The following is a 21,421-nucleotide window of genomic DNA, read 5'->3' as shown; positions in this document are numbered from 1 at the left end:
AAAATCATCTTTATATACTTCTTCAATATTCAAGATATAAAACTTTGACTAATTCCAGGATGGTTTTCTCAGGGACAGCCTTTCATCTGCATATATGTAGAAAACATGATTTCTGATTCTATGAGAACACTGAATGTGCAGATGTGACTTCATATTGATAGAGAACACATTCAGTGAGGAGTAAATGAATGGATAAAATGTTTATTAAACACTGTGTAACAAAGCACATGCTAAGTGTTAGGGATGTTAATATGTTTCCTGCTGTGAGGAAATGGATGTTGTAATGGTAAAGAAAACATGACATTCTTCAACATCAAATAGTTAGAAATTTACCATATACATTAGGGTACAGTGGTAAAAGAGATTGTACTTCCTCTTTAATGTCATTTACAATGATAAAAATCATATCTATTTTTGGCATTGAATTATTTGACAATCAACGATTTTGGTGTCAAGGAGTTTTTTTGGGGGCAAGAACTTCCTTCTTTTTTAGCATCTTTGGTTTCATGTATTTGTGCGTCACCCTTGCACAGGAGCCACGATAATCTTTTCTGTATCATTCTAATTTTTGTATATATACTGACAAAGTGAGGACTTTCTCAACCTATTTGAGAGGTTATTGGAGAACTTTGAGAGAGGTAGTAATGAGGAGATTAAGTGCACACTTTTCAATAGCAGCTCTGTGTTCTCAGAGTTGTAGACACATAAAAAAAAAAAAAAAAAAAAAAAAAAAAACCTCTAAGATGTCCCTTGACTTCCAGTAGTTGGATTCTTAAAAACTGCCAGAGATAGATTCTCTTTAGTGAAATTGCCCTCTTTTTTTTTTTTGATTGAATCAAATGATTATCTGACTTCCAGCTTAAGAATGTATACATTTGTGTAATTTTTAGTTTGTCTAATATCCACTTACTAATTACTTTAATTTTCAGGCATATTAGCTATTCTTGATGATATTTTGTTTAACCAATATTTGGTGTGAGGGAAATAAGCTAGCAGGTCTGGAGGAAGTACTACAATTACTCTTGAGAGTGATTAGGAAAAAAAAGTTAAGAGAGTATTGATATTAACTCCTTTCTCCACTCTGAAAACAAACAAAAAAAATGATTGCACTCTGAGTATTCATCATTTAAGGCAGGTGACACAAATATTAATATTAAATTTTTGTATATAAAGAAACTGAAAATCAGAGAAGTTGCCTGACTTACCTATGATGGCATCAGAAATCAAATATGAGACTTCCCCATCACCAAATCAAGAATTATTTCTTTATTGTACTTCTTGATAGACAACTCAAGAATAGAGGAATGTTTCCATTCAACAAACATTTCATAAGCTGGACAATGTGATGTTTAGTATGTCTGGTTTTGGCAAAAACAAAAACAAAAAATATATATACATATATATATATATATATATTCCTACAAGAAAATTTTATTCCACTTAGAGGAAGGACTGCAGATATCCAGATTAAAAAAAAAACACAAATTATATAAAACATAAATGCAAAGTAACTTACAGAGAAGAAAAGCCTTAACAAAGGGATAGAATTAGGAAAAACTTGGGTAGAACATAACATTTGAGGAGAGACAGAAATAAGATAGACAACTCAATGCAAACATATCAGGATGCAGTTTGTCTAGTTTAAATCAAAGATGGAAAATTATTTCTAATTATGGAATAATTTGTGTATACCCAATTCAGGAAATTCCAAGCATTAGAAAAAAATGAGTGTCATCTATACTTTGCTAAAAGACAGCTTTGGGGACTTCAGCAGTGGAATTAGCAGAGTGAAGCCAGGAAGCTGCTCCAGGACTCCCAGTTTCCCTCAACAACCAAGCCTCTGAACAGGGTCTGATGGAATGAAAGCACTCTCTAATTCAATATAGACTGGAATACTTTAAGAAAGCTCACAGAGTCTGGGAAAGCCAGTGAGAAGGTACTAAACATAGCAGATCAACAACTAAGTCTTTCAGTTCTCACTCACTGGGGCAACCTCAAATCCCAGCTTAAAAAGAAAATACTGGCAAACCAAGCTGTTTCCTGGAAAGAGCAGATAAAGCAATCTTCTGCTGTGAGCAAAACACCGAACCAAAGTTGTGCTCAAAGTCAAGACTTAAAGCTGCACAGGAAGCACAGCACTTCCTTTTCTCCAGGAGCAGACTTCAATCACAAAAGTCACAAAAGAAGAAATACAAAAAGAAAAGAAAATGAGCAAGAAACAGAAAAGAGTCTTAACCATAGAAAGCTATTATGGTGATAGGGAAGAGCAAAACACGACGAGGATAAAATGTCCACAGAGGAAATCTCAAAGAGTAATATGAATTGGTCTCAAGCCCAAAGAGACTTTTTGGAAATGGTCATGAAAGACTTTAAAAGACAAATAAGAGTGGCAGAAGAAAAAATGATTAGTTAAACAAGAGGTGTGCAAAAGAGAGTTAACAGCTTGGAAAAGGAAGGCAATTCCTTTAAAAATACAATTGACCAAATGCAAAAAAAAAAAAAAAAATTCCTGAAGAAATCAACTCCTTAAAAAGTAGAATTAATCAAATGGAAGAAAGAAATACAAAAGCTAAATTAAGAAAAAGCACACTTTAAATACTAGACTGGGGCAAATGGAAGTTAATGATGCTATAAGATATCAAGAATCAGTCAAAAAAAACTAAAAATAATGAAAAAAACGACAAAATATAAAATACCTCATTGGACCAATTCCAGCCAATCTGGAAAATAGGTCCAGAAGAGACAATTTAAAAACTGTGGGTCTACATGAAGGCCATGACTGGAAAAAAAGGTCTGGATTGCATTCTTCAAGAAATCATCCAGGAAAAGTGCCTCATATACTAGAACCAGAAAGGGAAATAGTCATTGAAAGAATTCATAGATCACTGCTAGAAAGAGATCCCACAAGAAAAACAAAAACAAAAACAAACAAACAAACAAACAAAAAAAAAAAAAAAAACATGGCACATTGTTGTAAAACTCCAGAACTATAATCTCAAGGAAAAAAAAAATACTGCAAGCTGCCAGATAGAAGGAATTCAAGTATTAAGGAGCCACATTCAGGATTTCCCATGATCTGGCAGCATTTAAAATAAAGAATTGGAGGGTTTGGAATACCATATTCCTAAAGATAAATTCTTCAGGAATATGCTATTCCAGATCCTCCAATCCTTTATTGATAGTGGTGAACTGTGGTTATGATCAAGAATTAACTACCCAGTGAGACTGACCATCATTTTTTAGGAGAAGAGATTGATCTCAAGGACATAAGAGACATTCAATCATTTTTATTGAAAAAATAAAAAAAAAAAAACAACTAAACAAAAAATTTTGATCTTCCAATATGGGATTCAAGAGAAGGATAGAAAGAAGGAGAAATTATATATATTATTCAGTTGGCTCTAGAAATTTATCTTACCCTATAAAAAAGTAGGAGAAAAAAGTGGAAAACAAAGGGAGGGGCTGATAGGAAATGAGACAAAAATACTCAAAGAAAGGGATAAGAGAATGGGGGAGGTATGATAGAAGGTAAGTTAGATATGTATGTCATAATAATCATTGATTATAGCGATCTAGTATTTGATATACCCAAACTCTAGCAATAGAAGTCACTATTTCAGAAAAATTGCTGGGAAAATTGGAAAATTATATGTCAGAAACTTGGCATAGACCTACATCTCACACCCCATACCAAAACAAGATCAAAATGTGTTTTTGGGGGCAGCTAGGTGTTACAGTAGATAGAGCAACAACCCTGAATTCAGGAGGACCAGAGTTCAAATCTGATCTCAGACACTTAATACTTCTTAGCTGTATGACCCTGGGCAAGTCACTTAACCCCCATTGCCTCCTCCCCCCCCAAAAAAAATATATATATATGTAAATTGTTTTATTTTTCTGGTTATACATATATATTAATTTTAATACACATTTCCTTATGAATACCAGGAAAAAATAAAGAACCGCACGAGGACAAATATATGAAAAAGTAATATGATTTTCCTAGTATCTCTATAAGTTATAATTCACAGGTAACTACCTATTTCATCTTTACACAAACCTGGCCTTTGTCAAGATCAAGAACCAAACCAAGCTATATTTTTATTCTAATTTGGATAAATTAGTTTCTATTTTTGATCCATGTGTGTCTTTCAGTGTAGTGGCAATAATCGGGATTTGGAATCAGTGTTAGTGTTTTGACATTTGAACAGATCAGTTACTGACACTGGTCTATATATCCCTTTTGCCAAATGAGGATGGTGACATCCATGAACTAGAAGAGGACAACAGAATAGACTAAAAAGTAGAATGTTGTTTTCAAGAAAGTTACTTGAAATGTAAAGATTTCGCACATATTTAAAATAAGAGTCTGGAGCAAAATCATGTTGAAAAGTACACAGACAATGGAATAATTTCAATTCTTATTTATGGTTATGGTTTGTCCTCATAGAGAATCCTGACATCAGGGAGGTGATACCATGAAATGCAAGTAGATTTTAGTGAGAGAAGGCTGTGCAAGGTCACCAGCCTCATTTTCCCCTTCAGAGCAATCTAGGTCCAATGGCCAGATATAGATCAGCACAGCTCTATTACTTTATCTAAGGAATTCAAAGGGAAAGGTACAACTCATACATGATAGATAATTTAATCAAATCCAACATTGAATCAGTTGTTCTATAATATTCTTTCCATTTCTAAGATTTTTGACTTAGATGATTATGACTTAGGTATGTGCTTTGCACTAATTATCTCGAGAAGATCCATGTATAAGTCCTGTTTCTGATACATGTTAACTTTTTGTCACAATCAAGTCAAACCCTTTAAATTTCAGTGTTCCAAGAAATACAGAAAAGTAACGTTTAACTCTGAAAGGTTTCTATTGTGTTCTCTCCCAGAATTTACAGTAACTTCATCCATGGACTTATAAGTTCCAAATTCATTGCATTCCTTTTTGGATCCTGCTAAAGAATACATTTTAAAAATTATGTTTTCACCTGATATACTTTGGTTAATTGAGTATAATGCAGAAGTCACTATCCAGAAAACTAGTGAAATTCTCTGAATGGTCCAATGAATTTTTTGCTAATTTTCTTCCCACTTTTACTCCATTTGTGGCAGGTTTCTAGTCTATCTGTCATCTGCTTCACTGACTTTGTTACTTATTCATTTTATTCATTTTCATTGGCTAAGAAAATTATTTGCTTCCAATCTGTTCAGGAAAATGAATGTTAATTAAAACAAGGGACTCAATTGAATCAATTAAGATTGCATCCTTAAATCTATTCTCCAGAAAGGGGTAAAGATGCGTAGAGTAAAACTAGCAAAAAAGAAAACATTTTTAGCAAATGACTGCCTTGATACCTCACAGTTATAGATAATGAGCTTGATTCTATTTGGCCCAGAAGGTTATCAACAGTAAATTTTCTGAGGGGTTTAGAGAGGACAATCCTTCCTTGGCTTCTCACTATATTCATGCTCATCCATTTCACATCTCAGTTTTATCTACTTTTTATGCTCCTTCCTCTTAAGTAGAGAAAGTCGAGCCCATGGTTTATAATGCATATCCACATTTAATTCAAACTGGGGCAGGGACATTAATGTTAGACATCGGGAAGGTGGAGGAAGAGAGAGGTAGATGTTCCCCTAAGGGGACGTTATCTCTGTTTCTAGGAACATGGTTATCCTAGGGCAATACCCAGTACCTCAGTCATAGCCTTCAGAATAGCAGTAATTCCCCAGTATAAGGACAGAGATTCTCCCGGGGCACCCTGGTGTGCACGCAGTTCAATCAGGGCTGAATTCCAAAGTAAGTCTTAGCCTGTGTGTTTGTAGCTAATTCTGCACTAAGAATTTCCTAGGAGAGCTCAGCCAGCAGGAGTGTTCAAGCTAGAGGGCAGCTTTTTTTTTTTTTTTTTTTTTTTTTTTTGGAAAGATACTATATTTGGTGCCTCTGGTTATTCTACCCCCAATTCCCACTCTCCTCCCATCTCCCCCCTCCCCTCTACTCACATTTTCTCTCTTTGCAGAGTCTTTCTTTGACCCTGAGCAGCCTCAGAAATTCTGGGAAATGCTTATTTTATATTCAATGAACTTTTTATTGTTTTAGTTCACCTTATTCTTGCTCCCTCCTGCAGAAAGAGAATGAGTCCTATGGGAGGCCTGTGCCTCTTTCAGCTCAAGATTAAGCTTTTATAATCATCCTATCCATGGTGTCATTCTATGCTATGATTAAATACCATCTCCCACTACATGCAATTAGATTCTACCTTTATCTCAGTCACTAAAAAAACAACTGATCTGTAGCTATCTTAAGGATTGTAGAATGGGGGAATAAATTGCATGTATTTTTGCTTGGTCTAGTCTTGTGATTTTGTTGGTTTGATGAATACTTAGTTCTGAAAATCCTTTCAAACAATGTAGATTAGTAGATTTCTAACAAATGAGATTTGTCCTGTATCATCAAAAAGTTAAGTGACTTGTATATATCAAATATGTGAAAGACAGAACTTGACCTTCCAGATCCGGACACTGGCTATCCATTTCCAAAGCCAGGTTGCCACTCATTCATGGTTGTGTGAATAATAGAGCTGATCTGGTAGCTGGTTTGAAAGCAACCATCAGTTCTCCACTGAACTTACCAAGCACTCCCATGTCCTTATCTCTCTTACCCACAAAATCACTTCTGTTATATTTTCTTTAGCTTTAAATGCACCTCCAATCTTTTTTGTACTCCTCCTTTTAACTGGTATTAGCTACTTTTATAGATGTCCTAACACACATTTATTTTACCTAGGGCTTTGAACTATACTCACAATTCACTCCACTATTTTTAGGACAGCCAGAATATTGTGAATTAGTGAAACAAGTTAATCAAACCACCTTGGCTGCTTTTGAACACAGCCTCGGATAAACATTTTATTCTGGATGCCCATGCTAGTTGTTCTAGGGTTCCAAAGTACCATGACATGTATTTGCTTCTGTGTCAAAAGGAATTACTTATCATATTGTAAGGTGATTTCAACTTAAATCAGTCAGTGTAGCCAGAATCAGGCAAAGTCCTTGGCTATTTTGGAATAGTTTTTCCTGATGAGAAGATTCAAAAATGAATCACATATATTTTGAAATTTCTACTTGAATAATTTACTTTTGTTCCAGACATTGATAATTTAAATTCTCTATTCCACAATATCTTAGAGGGAAAAAAAAAATAGGAGCTTAGAAGGACAAAAGTGCATATAGGGAACCTGGAGAGGAAAAAAAAAAACTGGATAGCAATTGACTTTCTCTTCAACATATTTATAATTCTTAATTAAAATTAATTTAAGTACATAATGCTTATTCTAAAATTGTTTTAGTTGTACTAAATGGATAAATAATCATTTTCACAGTTTTATATGTGTGATCTTAGGAACATGTAGCAAAAATGACTCAAATTAAAATAAGTTATGAGGTGTTGGATAATTTATTTGAAAATATTTTAAAGCATAGTTACTAAAAAAAAAAATAGAGCATCTTAGAATAAAACATTATTCTCACACTTCTCTAGGCCATAGAGGATATCTCTGGTCAGAATGTGAATGATGCTATTTTCTAATGGAGAAATGTGCAGGTCCCTGATATTGAGGTCAGCTCTAATACCCTTAAAATATAAATCTATTTTAGCTGAGAGATATACAGTATAATAGAAACAAGTTGACAAGAAATTAGGAAACCAGGCCTATTTCTCCTATCCCCTGTATCATAATAATAGGCTAATTTCTTCCCTGTCTTCACTTCTTTCAAAAAGAAAATATCTACCATGATTATTTCAGAAAATTAATACAAGAATGAAATCAAATATTGATTACAAAAATGTATTTTGAAAAGAAGCATTAATGGGAACTATTGGCCTGGAGTTCAACTTTCTATTCTGTTCTTCAGTGACTATTTCACCTTGGAAAGTCACTTAACCTCTTGCATTTTAATTTTCTGCTCTACAAAACAGAGATAATTATATCTATGCCATAGAATGATTGTGAGGATAAAATGAGATATAACGGGGTAACTTCAGAAAATCCCTGATTGATTTGTTGGATCTCCTATTAGATTTGTTAGATTGGAATATTTCCCATGGAGCTATTCATTTATCTTTGGTCTCCTGCCAAGGAACCTATACCACCTTGAGAAGGCAAAAAGCATAATAAGCTATTTAGAATGTTCTGTAAGTTTAAAATATCACACATGTAAATGCATTCATACAATTATTATTCTGAAACATGCACCCTTCAAGTCGAGTTAGGAAACTTGCATCTGAACCTCGTCCCCCAGCAAGAAGATACACTAGAGATTTCACGCTCATAGGCATTTTTGTGCTACTCTTTCTCCAGCCATGCTAGCTAATGATGCTCTCTACCATATTTAGAACAACCACTATACCCCTGGAAGTAATGCACAGAAGGCTTATACAGACAATTTACTCAGAACTAATTTTGCCATGTAGGTCAGCAAAACAAATTTATTGATGATGATGATTTTTTACTTGACTTCATACAGAGTAAGCCAATGATTGCAGGTCTATGCAATGTTCAGATCTGATCTGAAGTATAATCAGTGAGTGGTTGGACATTATAGACATTTGCAAAAATGTTCCTATATTCTCTATACTCAGTCCATCTTTGTGATTCAGATAATGTTTCCAATAAATCAGATTAATAAAACAGAAGCAACAGAAACACATACTAAAGATAATTATTGGGCAAAGACCTTATTTGTGAGAAAAATATTTGAGCAAATACATGCTATTTTTTAAAAGTAATGCCTCAAGGATGAGAGAAAGATATCATCACTCAATAACATCCTGGATTTATTTGGAGAACATTACTCTAATGAAAGAGAAGAGAAGCTTATGATTCTGCATTCAGATTTAAAAATCAAGTTTAAGGTCCTCACTGCACTAGTTACTGTGGGATTAATTGCAGCAATAAGAATTTCAAGGATTAGAAGAGAAAAGTGGCTATCAAATGGAAACCTGCTATCTAGAGTTAACTTCTAAATATTTTTTAAAGGAGAAGGGAAAATGAGGTCTTCATGACTTTAGGACTGATAAATGGAACATTAATAGCATGTATATTATAGAGAGGGCCCCAGATACTTCCAACAGGAGAAGAAATATCCTTCAGGAAACCCACTAACTGGGGGAATTTATGCAATCATTTTTCATACACAGGATGTTAGTTTTCGAGACCTCAGGGAAGAGGTCGGGAAAGATGGAAGAGAAACAAAGGAAATTAATGGAGGAAAACAAAAAAGGAAACAAATAGATGTTTTCAAGTACTCAGCCTGGGGTCCTTGATTTCAAGTGATAGCAGATGGTATTTCTGCCTATTTGCAGCAGATGAGCTAGCTGTACAAAAGTTAAATGAAAATTTTCTCATGAAGATGGTCAAAATAGAAACAAATCCAAAGCCAGAAGAACAACAAAAAACTCACTCAAGTGACTTAAATTCAAATTACAAAATAGTATCTGGGAAACACATCCACACATGTATGTATATATGCATATATATGCAAATAGATTAAGAGATAGATACAGATATAGATATAAGAATAAATGAATGAATGAGTTTGAGTTGGTGGTGATGTAGTCTGTATCAAGAGACCAGTCTCCTTTTCTTAATCTATCAGAAATTTTCATTGTGTAATCTTTTGGTACATCAATTCATCTTGATCTCTCTCATTTCTTTGCCCCTTTCAGTAATCTGATGGCATTGGACTACAAACTCTTTTTGGTCACTTCCAGTTTAGCTATTTAAACTCCCTAGCATAGGAAAGACTGAATTACTAAGGAAAAAATAGAAGGAGAACAAGAAGACACATAGATACAGTAATTAAAGCAACAATGTTGACATGATTTTCTTAAGGACTGAACTTGGGCAGAGTTTTTGTAATAGTTCAGAATTCTGTATTTCATCATGCCATCTTATTTAAAAAGTGTGATAATTACTGGTTCTGTCCATATTTTTAAATGTGACTTATTTCTCTTCACTTATCTTAAAAGTGATAAAGATAAAAGTGCATCTTTAAAGTGCTCTGTAGATTGATAGCTTTATGGAACTGTTTTATGGTTATGAAATATTTTCTCATTTGTTACTGTCAGAGACAGTGTCAAGTAATTATTCCAAGAATCAATAACTGTATTTTCTAGATGAAGAAACAGGTTTAGATGTGACCTGACTTGCCCAAAATTCTCTACAAAGAAGCAGCAGAGAGAATTGAAAACCAGATTTTTAGACTAAAATTCTGGTGGGTCAGATTGAGTCCAGGTCTTCAAGAATCAAACAGTTTCAAATATTTTGCCTCATTTTTTCATATCTCAATATTTATTATATTGATGATCATAGATCATTTGTTAAAAATAAGGCAAAGTAGGAATTTGACTCAAATTTTCCTTGCTTGAAAATCAGATGTTGTCTGAAACTCATTTTCAAAAACAGAATAAAAATCAATCAAGTTAAATAATTTTTAATGAAAAAAGAAAAATCAATTGGGCAATTAAGATTCACCAAGTTTCATCTTTCTTATTCTCTTTTTGAATTTGGATATGTATACACACACACACACACACACACACACACACACACACATATATATATACACAGAAAGAGATACAGACACACACACACAGCTAGAGACAGACAGACAAAGACAGAGTCAAAGAGAGAGAGAGGGAGAGAGGGAGAGAGGGAGGGAGAGAGATATCATAAAGACATGACCTAAAGATTAGAAAGGGAAATGGTGTTCCCTTTAAATACTCTTTCTAACTTTGCAATTCAGAAATGAGAAAATGAGAGTCTAGGCCTGGTTTTGCCAATAACTACTATGGCACCCATTTGATATCCAGTGTCATCACTTGTAAAATTAATTTGGAACCTTTATGGCTTGAAAGTTCCTTTTACCTCTAGTGCTCAATGACTTAGATTATAAAAATGTAAAGTGTTATATTTGTGTAACAGATGCTTGATTTTCCTTTGGCAGGGTATTATGCAAGTTTCCCAATGAAGAGATTGCCATTGCTCATGTAAAATTGTACCTGCTGTGTAATTTTTAATCCCAGGAAATTCCCATAGTCTTAGGAAGTTGTGATTGCTCAGAGTCACATAAGCAGGAGGGAGGTACATGCAGAATAGAACATGAACTCATCATTTCAACTCGCAGGTCAGCTCTTGATATGATCTACTAAGCTGTCTCAAAACCAAAATGAACAATGAAAACAAACTAGAAATTACACCCTGTAATTGTATGATATAATGGGGGCATGTTAGATTTCCTTAGATTTAAATCCTGACTCTGCCATTCACTGTAACCATGGTCAAGTCACTTAACTAATCTGAACTTCAATTTCTTTTAAAATAAACCCTCTAGTAGCTAACTTCTGAAGCTGTAATGAATATCAAATAAGCTAATATATGTGAAATGATTTGCAAAACATGTAGACATGTATAAAGATAGATATATACAGATGTGATTATTCAAATATACATGATACTCATATACATATACATGTATTATTATTTTTCAGGGATAATGTGTATGACACAGTGGTTCCTGTTATATAAGATTATTCTGGAAGTGGACTAGATCATTTTAATAGAAATGACTATAGAGCTGAAATATGTGATCTAGAGAAAGAGAAAGAAAATCAAATTATCCTGGAATTTCTTTTAAAATCCATCAAGTTATGGAAATTATTTTGTTGAGGTAGGGTACCCTATATTAATCAATGTTATCTGTACCTCAGGGAGATAGTAAAAATTAAGAAATATGCACTTAGGAACGTTATGTATTAATAATATCTAGCCTATCTTAGCTGAGAGATGAATTAATGTACCCTGTCCTTGAATTGTTTTTATAAATGTGAAACCACACCATTAGCACAATTTAATGTATTCTTTGTTTAATTTAAATATCCACCACTCAGCAATTTTACAAATGTCTTCATAGTATTTTGTTAACAGCTACATCTTTTCACTGTTTTTCCAAGTAGTTGATATCCAGATGCTCGTAAGCACAATAATGTGTTGGCATAAACTAATTATCTGCCATGTGAAACTATTTATACCTTCTCACTACATTAGTAAGACATGAAAGCATTTTACAATTTCCTTTAAATAGCCACATGCACCTGCATGTTGAGTTGGAAATATATATATACAAAAAGACATATCTATCTATAGATAGATAGATAGATGGATGGATGGATGGATGGATGTCTTTTTAAAGTTTATCTAGACAAAGTTGAATGGGGATACTATGTGGAAATCAGGGAAACAAAGACACTATTTTGATGTCTTTATAAAGGCCACTTTTGTATTTGAGCCTCTCAATATGAATCTGAAAAAAAGAACTGAGATATTCAGAAGATGGGAGTAAAGGCATGAATCAATCAATTTGTAGAAGATCTAGATTGGAATGTCTAAGAAGCTGGAGTATTGTTAAAATACATACAAATATAATATGATGTAACAAATATTTATTTAAAACCTACTGTGTAAAGAACATTGTCATAGGTTCTAAGGAAAAGACAGATAATATATCATAAATTCTTGCCTTTATAGTGTTTATAATCCAGTAAGGATATGTCACTATAAGCAATTATCAAACACAATCTTATGTGAGACAGTAATGTAACAAACATAACAAAGTGCTTTGTGTAGTTTATGCAGGAGGGTCTATAGTGACTTTATGAATTAAGTCAAGCTCCATGGAGAGAATTGCCTTTTGTGTTGAGCTTTTAAAGGGTTGGTAGAATTTAATGAGGCAAATGTTGAAGTGGGAGGGCATGTTAGGTAAGGAAAAATTGTTGATAAGACTAAGATGTCTAAAAGTGCATTCATGTTTGGTAGTGAAGAAATGGCAGTTTGGAAATAGAATGTGTGCTAAGAAACATAAAATCTTTATTAGAAAACCTTTATAAAGCCAATAGGGACATTGAAGATTTTTGAGTAGAAAAGTAACATGATTATATTTATTCATAAGATTATTCTTTCTGCATTTTGTTACAAAAAACCATAAACATAAAGATTTTAAGCAGAAAGAATTATTAAGAAATGTCTGCAACACTTAAAATGAGTGTTAAAAATATGTCTGAACCATGTTGGCAGTGGTAGAAAAAAGAAAGAAGAGGAAGAATTGGAGAAATATTGCAATGGTAGAAATACATAGTAGTAGAATAAATATAACTGAAAAAATTCCCTCCAATATATCTAAATTTGGGATTATTATTCACTTGGCCTCCTACGTTCTAAACTATGACATAGAAACAGTATAAATATTATTTGAATTCAATGATCTGGAAATCCTTCTAGGACCATTTCAATTGTTAGCAAATTTTCTTTTAATCATTCAAAATCTTCTAATAATTCTTTCATTTGAACTTCTTTCTGGTCCTTATCTATTCGTTGATTTTTTTTTTTTAAATTTTGTTCTCCTTCTTCCTATCCCCCCCCACCCCTTTTGTTTATTTCTTGCACTCTTTTTCTTTTCACAATATCATATCATGTAACCAAATCTCTTATTTTATGTCATCTAGAAATTAGACATTTTCTGTATCAAAATATAAGAGAAAGATTGAATTGATGAAATCTACCTGAAACATCTATCTTTGGGTTAGAGAACATTTATTATCATATGATAACAGCATGTACTTACTTCCAATACCATAACTTAATTAGAAATATACATTAAAATGATCACAATCATGAACTGATTAGTTTCCAAGTCTGTGTCATAAGGAAGCTGTTCAAAATTAACTCAGAATAACTACGGTTTGCATTCTTAGCCACAAGTTCTCTATTTTGATATCTACACCCAATTGCCAAAGAACAGTAGGAAAGCTAAAAGCTAGCTGAGCCAAGTTCCTCTGTAATGGAATCAGTAAATTAGAATTTAATTTTGCAGGAAAATCCCCCTACTGAGTTTATTTATTTTTGAGTATGTATTTTAGCAGAGAAAAGATCAAATTGCATGAAGGATTCAACTGTGAATTCTCAGGAGGAGCTCAAGCTAACCTCCTAAGTGATATATGACACACCAAGATATCTTGTTTTTAGTGGTCATTTTGTTCTTTAGAGTGGAAGATCTAAAATATATATATATAGGAAAACTTGGTCATTTACTTTCTAGGTTGATGTTTCCACATTTTGTAGGAAAAAATGGATTAATCTCTTCATTTGGAATGTGTTTAAACATTTGGTGATCACAGTAACATAAATGTTCCTTAAAGTTAAAAGGGGCAATAGAAATAATGTTTGCCGATGATTTTATTTTTTAACAATTGTTTTCTTCTATTAAGCTGTTCTTCCTTCTACTATAGTATAAAAATAGTCCCCATCTCTATACATATATGTGTGTGTGCGTGTATATACACATACACACATTTATATGTGCATTTCAACAAAATAAATCCCCACATTAGTCATATGATTAGTCATATATATGAAATATATATTTCATAGATGATAAATGTAAGGCCTAAAGAGATTAAATGATTTATCCTAAACTACACAGCTAATTATTGGCCCAACTAGGATTAGAATACAATTTCCTTAGATCTCCTCCCAGTGTTTATTTTTCCCTGTTCCTACAACATCACGTTTCATATGAATTGCCCAATAAATATCAAATATAGTGTTTGAAAAATCCATCAACAAAGTCACAAAGATAACAGTGATTTGAGTTCTTAGATGACATGTGAAAAGTCTCTTCCCATCTATATTTACTTTTGGATATCAAGGAAAAAATACTGAGCTCAAGGCAGCTGGATAGAAATTGCACAAATGTAGACATCTTTTTTTTTTTTAAGGGAGTTGGCAATTTATTGAGCAAGAAACTATATATTTGTAGGAACTTTGGCTAAAAGAATTAGGAATAATTCAAACAAATGGCTTAACCAGAGTACCCCTATAAGACAATAACAAAATTTAGTTCCTAGGGAAATCTGGCTAACAATGGTAGGAAAATACACCTTGTTTACTTTACCTTATCCTATTAGATCAAACCCCAAGATTACACACAATGATAAAACAAAAGCAAAAATGAAACAAAACAAAACAACAAAACCAAAAAACCTTATGAATCCTCAATACAAATCTTCCCCTAGAGGATATAAAGAGCTAGAATGTAAATTCTTGAGAGTAAGGGCTACTGTGCAACAAGAAAAATGTTCGGTTCTACACACATATATTGTATCTAGGATATACTGTAACCTATTCAACATGTAAAGGACTGCTTGCCATTTGGGGGAGGGGGTTGAGGGAGGGAGGGGAAAAATCGGAACAGAAGTGAATGCAAGGGATAATGCTGTAAAAAAAATTACCCTGGCATGGTTTCTATCAATAAAAAGTTATTAAAAAAAAAAAGAGAGAGAGAGAGAGAGTAAGGGATAGTTTGCTTTTGCCTTTTTATTCAGAATGTCTAGTACAGCACTCTATATATTGTAGGTACTTACTAAGTATAAAGCTGGGGTTGCAGTGTCTGTCCTTTATTTTTGCAGAGAACCTTGACATCAGGGAGGTGATATGCAAGTGAATTGGATTTAAGTGGGGGGAAGTTGTTTAAGGTCAACTGCCTCAGTTCCTTTCCAAAGCCATCTGGATCCAAAGCCAAAATATAGATCAGGAGGCCTAGAGATGGCCCTGGATGGCCTTTTTAAACCAAGATCTTCAACTAATATTAGTTTGACTGAGGTTGCACCCATTCAGTGATTAAGTGATAAAGTGATAAAGTGATTAGGTGGCAATTGAGACAAAGAATCTCCTCTTTTACTCAATCAAAAAAAAAAAATCTAAATAAACTGGGAGGAAAAGACCCTCAGGGTTTTTGGCCAGAGCAGAAAAGATTCCTATTAACATTTAATCTGAGTTAATGAGGACCCAAATTATGACCAAGTTGGGCTTGCTTGGGATCTATTGATAGCTAATCAATGGGAATAAGAGTGGTTGGGTTTAAGGCAGGGTTCTTAAGAAAAAAATCTAGCCACTAAACCCCAGGGTATCTTGAGAGGGTTCAGAGATCCAAAAAAGATTTGAGTTGGGGTCAGGAAGACGAATTCTAAATTTATTTCATATACTTACTGGTTCTATGAACCTAGAGGATATGTATGTGTTTACCCTGAGTTCCCTCATTTATAAACTGGGGATAATGCTAGCAACCCCCTTTTCAGGATTGTTGTGAGAATCACATATTATACATAAAGGATTTTGCAAAGCTTGAAGAAGAATTATAGATGTTTGCTCTTATTATTAACAACAACAGTAACAACACCATGTATATTTAATTAAACTGAAAGAAGCTCTGTATAAAGCATTTTTGTTATCTCTGTGCCACTTCTTATTCTGGTTCCTCTCTTGTAGTTCCCTCTGTTTTCTTGTCCAAATCCCATACTTCCAAGAACCAGTTCAAATACGACTTCTAACATGAAGTATTTTTAGGAGTGCTTCAGACCACATTGACATTTCTCTTTTCACTGCAGCCATGGTATTTATTATCCACACCATATAATTTAATCCTATATTATGCATTTATTGTTGTTCAGTCCTTTCAGTTATATTTGACTCTTTGTGACCCTACTTGGAGTTTTTCTTGGCAAGGAAATGAGTAGTTTGCTATTTCCTTCTTCAGCTTATTTTGATGTGATCTATGATGTAGGATTGTCCCCAAATGGCAGCAGGCTCCAAAAGTTGGGGTTCAGCATGTGAAGAATTCACAATGGCCATTCTCTTTGGCAAAAAGTAGGTTTATTTAGGGGAATCGGTTATAGGCAAAATGAAAGGAATGGTAAATATGAAATAGAGTGGGAGAGAATATGAAAGACAAGTTTTCAGTGGAACTCACAATCACCCAGTAAAAAGAGAACAACCATGAGGATGGGGTATTTCCTTAGCTGGTAGGCTAAATCCTGAAAGGGACTTAGTACCCTAAAATAGTTAGTTAGCTATAAGAAGGAGAAGTGGGGACAGGAAGCATAGAGAAGCTAAAGAAGATACTAAATAATGGCGGGGGTCAGTGAGGGGGGGAGGGTGGGGAGGGGAGAGGAAAGGTAAGGAGAAAGACACTAAGAAACAGAGTTTGGTGAACTGACCAAAAGAGGGAAGTAGCCATGGGGTGTCCCATAAGTAAATTTTATAGGGAAAATTTAACCTCAGGGACATGACTTGCATTTCTACAGAGGGAGCTTCTCAGGAGTTTGATAACTTGGATTTTAGAGTAGACCACCTCCCTCAAAGGTGGGACATGGAGCTTAACTGATCTCTATGAGCCTTCTGCCTCCTTGCCCCAGGGATGAATTCTTTAGTTTATCTGTCTTCAAAACACAATTCAAGACCTCATCATTCCCCATTCTTTTATCTTGTTAAAGAAATCTTTTGAAAAGTGGGTTGTGATAAGAATACAAGTCATTCCCTAATTGATACATGGTCAAAAGATATGAACAGATAATTTTCAAATGAAGAAATTAAAGCCATTTATGGTTATATTAAAAAATGCTCTAAATCACTATTGATTAGTGAAATGCAAATTAAAACAATTCTGAAGTACCATTTCACACTTCTCTGATTGGCTAAGATGACCAGAAAAATAATGATAAATGTTGGAGGGGATGTGAGAAAACTGGGACATTAATGCATGGAATTGTGAAATGATCCAACCATTCTGTAGAGCAATTTGGAACTATACCCAAAGGGCTATAGAACTGTGCATACCCTTTGACCCAGTAGTGCCATTTCTGGGCCTGTATCCCAAGGAAATTATAATAGAGGGAAAATGACCTACATGTTCAAAAATGTTTTGTAGCAATTCTTTTTGTGTTAACAAAGAATTGGACAATGAGTGGATGTCCATCAATTGGGGAATAGCTGAATAAGTTGTGGTATATGTGGTATATTGTTTATAAAAAATGATGAACAATCTGATTTTAGAAAGGCCTGGAAAGATTTACATGAACTAATGCTGAGAGAAACAAGCAGAACTAGGAATACAATGTACACAATAACAGCAAAAATGGGCAATGATCAACTATGAAAGACTTGGTCCTTCTCAGTGGTTTAGTGATCCAAAGCAATCCTAATAGACTTTGGATAGAAAATGACATCTGCATCCAGAAAAAGAACAAAGGATGTAAGAATGTAAATTAATAATATAAGCTAAGAATACAAATCAACATACTATGTTCACTTCTTTTTTTGTCGTAATCTCTCTCATGATTTTTTCTTTTTGCTCTGAGTTTTCTTTCCCAACGTGATTCATAAGGCAATATGTATTAAAAATAAATAAATTTATTAGAAAAAACAAAAGCAAAGTGAGTTAAGGGTCTTTAAACAGAAGAGGGTCTATCAGACCAACACTGAAATTTTAAGGGCCAAATTCGGGGACACTTGTTAAGTAGTATACAGAAACTGGGAGTGAAATACCATGGTCTATGGTATTGGATATTAGAGATGAACTGAAGCCAAAGTCTGGAGAAATCAAAGGGGTATGAAGTTAGTTACCAGGACACAATAGCAAAAATTAGTGCAAAATTAGTTTGCACCTTACTGGGGCCCACTCAAATATTGGGTAGCATTTTGCTGGGGTCTCTTAACCCAACAATCAATTTTTTTCCCCAAAATGGTGTCCAAAGTTGTTTGGGGTATAGGATGATGATCTCATCTTCTGAAACTATTTCTTGCTGGGAATGAAGGTAGAGCTCATTTAGGGGGATGGGCCAGATTATTCAGTGAATTCAGTCAGATCCCAGAATTGTCTAGTGCTGGTCATTTGAAGGTGAATTAATCCTTCTGACCAAAAGTCTCCTTCCCTGACATGGCAGGAACCCCCAACATGGGCAAGGATAGATTGAGAGAGAGAGTGCCTTAGTCATGTCATGGATGACATGAAGGTTAGTCACTCTGTAAAGAGTTGGGGAGGCCAAAACTAAATATGATTTTTTAAGTAGAAAAGTTCTTGTGCTGACCTGGTTATTCCTCTTAAGGAATTTTCTCTGCCTCAGGAATAAAAACAGGCTTGTACCACAGACACACAGGACAATCAGATGTTATTCCCCATTAATTTAAATAGAATTGACTTTTTTGCATAGATGTAACAAAAACTCTGTTACACTTTTTAAAAATTGTCTTAAAATACTTTGTCACGCTGCATGAGAATAGCAGCAGGTTCTCAAAAAGGGTTATATCAAAAATTAATGTCCTTACATTTTCCAAGGTTAGGGACCTTATACGAACATGTTTCTAACAAGTAACCAATGACTATGCTAAATATCCATCTAGCCAATGATGGGAAACAGTCATTTCCCTAATGACTATACACTTTCAGAGAGAAAACAGGAAAATTTTATACTTGGATTTTGCTCATGGCTTTTAATGGTTATGGCCAGCTTATAGCTTAAAGTTCTCTTGCTCTGAATATAGATATGTGCTATAAGAGAAAAAGCAGGAACAGGAGAAAGCATCCTTAGCTGTTTGACTTCAGGTATGAAAACTACGGATGAATTCCATTCCCTTGCCAGATTCAGGAATAGGTGGGGATAATTCTTATAGAAAGGTACATACTTTTGCAAATCAAGTTAGAAAAGTCTGACCTCAAGTAAAAGCTCAAAGAAGCATCCTTCAAACTCCTTTTATCTAAGTGAACAAAACTCCAGCTTCTGAAGTTCTCTGGATTTCTCTGAAATGGCAGAAAAACATTTCTGTCCTCATCCACACCTGGATGCAAATTTGAGAAATAATATTAATCATAGTTCCCTCAATTTTCTCTCTCAAATAGTCCAATCCCATATCAGAGGCTTTAGATCTAAAAAAAGAAAAGAATCTTACAAACCATTGTGTCTAAAACTATCTAAGGGTTGATATGGTAGAAGGGAATAGATCATGATACTTCAATATTTGCACCTGGGTTTCTAAAATCTTCTACCAGAATAAATAAGTTCACAATTTTAGCACCCATTAGTTAATAACAATAGTAATTATCTCATACAATTTCAGAATTAGAATTCCAATTTAAATACACAGTCCCAAAATTTAAGGAGGTAGAAAACTGTCCTTTCAAATTCCTCTATTGTATTCAACTTCTGTATGTAGAGCTGAAGGGAAAGCAAGTGCAGGATGACTGAGTCAATAAGCCATTTCCTTTTACCTGAAGACACACACACACACACACACACACACACACACACACACACACACACACACACGAGGGGAATATGCAGAGTTCCCATTTCCACAGCAAAGGCTTTAAGAAGAGCTTTAAGAAGTTGGTGGTACTTTGGTACCATTGGGAAGAGGGTTAAAAATTTTGGACCCAGGTGTCTGGCTGGGAGTTTGGGGCTTAGTGATTAACTTTCCTTCCCTGCCAGAAATGCTGAGGAGTTGTAACAAAGATGCACCAGCATAAAGTCCAGAAGAATCCAAGTTAGCCAAGACAGATTCCACAAGCCTGTGTAAGGGAGAGAAACATGGAAAGTCCCATAGAAATGGGACTTCTTTTTCTGTCTGCAGCTTTTGCTACAGACTGTTGAGGACCACAAAAGGCTTTTAGCTGCAAGCCAAATTTCAGTTCTATAATTCCAAAAATAACCATTACTTATCAATTGATATTTACTAATTTTCATAGCAAATATATTTCCCTTTTGAGTCAATTAAGAAGAAACAAGTCAATTAGGGCCAAACAACTTAATGATTAGTCTCAAAACCACAGAATCTGCTAAAATATTTTAGCAGTTTCATAACTTTAATTATTTCTTTAAACCCACAGTGGCCAGTTTTAGGTTTACAGAAATATGTTAGGTTTTTCTTTATGACCTGATAGTTAAAATCCTTCCCTCTTTCAGAACTAGTCCTTTAGGCCTAGAGGCCTTCAGGGATGAGGGAGTGGCTCAAAAAAAGATCATTCCCAATCCTTTCTCTCTTTGGGCTGAAAGAGCTAGCTAAAAGCTATTTGTATAAATTCCAATATAATTTCTAAAAGAATCCAAGTCCATAAAGGGACTTCCAGGGTGAGACTTTTTCTCTTTACTTAGTCTTTCTCAGGCAGGATGAGGTGTTCTTCCAACTAAAAGCACCTTTAAGGAGAAGGTCCCAGTCTCAGTTCTCATAGCTGACTCCTACAGTCCCAATGCCTCAGAAAAATGGAGTCCTCATCAGAAATGGCACATCAAAAATGGTGAAGTTACTTGATTCATGGGTATCCCCTGAATAAGTCTGATCATTGGCCCCAATGTCACCAAATGATCAATGAGCCTTGGAGGAAAAACAAAACAAAACACTGGGTCTTCCCCCAAAAGCTTTGCTATCCTGGGACTCAATATTGGTGAGGGGGGGTTTCTAATTTTGCTAAGGAGAAGTCCAGTGGATTTTAGGCTATACTCTAAGGATCTAGCAAATTAACAATTTTC

At 34.3% G+C, this 21,421-nt stretch overlaps 1 non-coding gene across 1 annotated transcript; it reads right to left on the bottom strand.

The window, feature by feature from the left end:
* Window positions 1-488: 488 nt before the first annotated feature.
* Window positions 489-595, bottom strand: LOC127542206 (U6 spliceosomal RNA). Its single transcript, XR_007948591.1, has one exon. It is a non-coding gene; the product is annotated as a U6 spliceosomal RNA (small nuclear RNA).
* Window positions 596-21,421: the final 20,826 nt, after the last annotated feature.

This window comes from Antechinus flavipes, chromosome 6 (genome assembly GCF_016432865.1).
Source record: "Antechinus flavipes isolate AdamAnt ecotype Samford, QLD, Australia chromosome 6, AdamAnt_v2, whole genome shotgun sequence".
Taxonomy (NCBI): domain Eukaryota; kingdom Metazoa; phylum Chordata; class Mammalia; order Dasyuromorphia; family Dasyuridae; genus Antechinus; species Antechinus flavipes.
The sequence above is the reverse complement of the archived record's forward strand: the minus strand, read 5'-3'. Positions and strand labels throughout refer to the sequence as shown.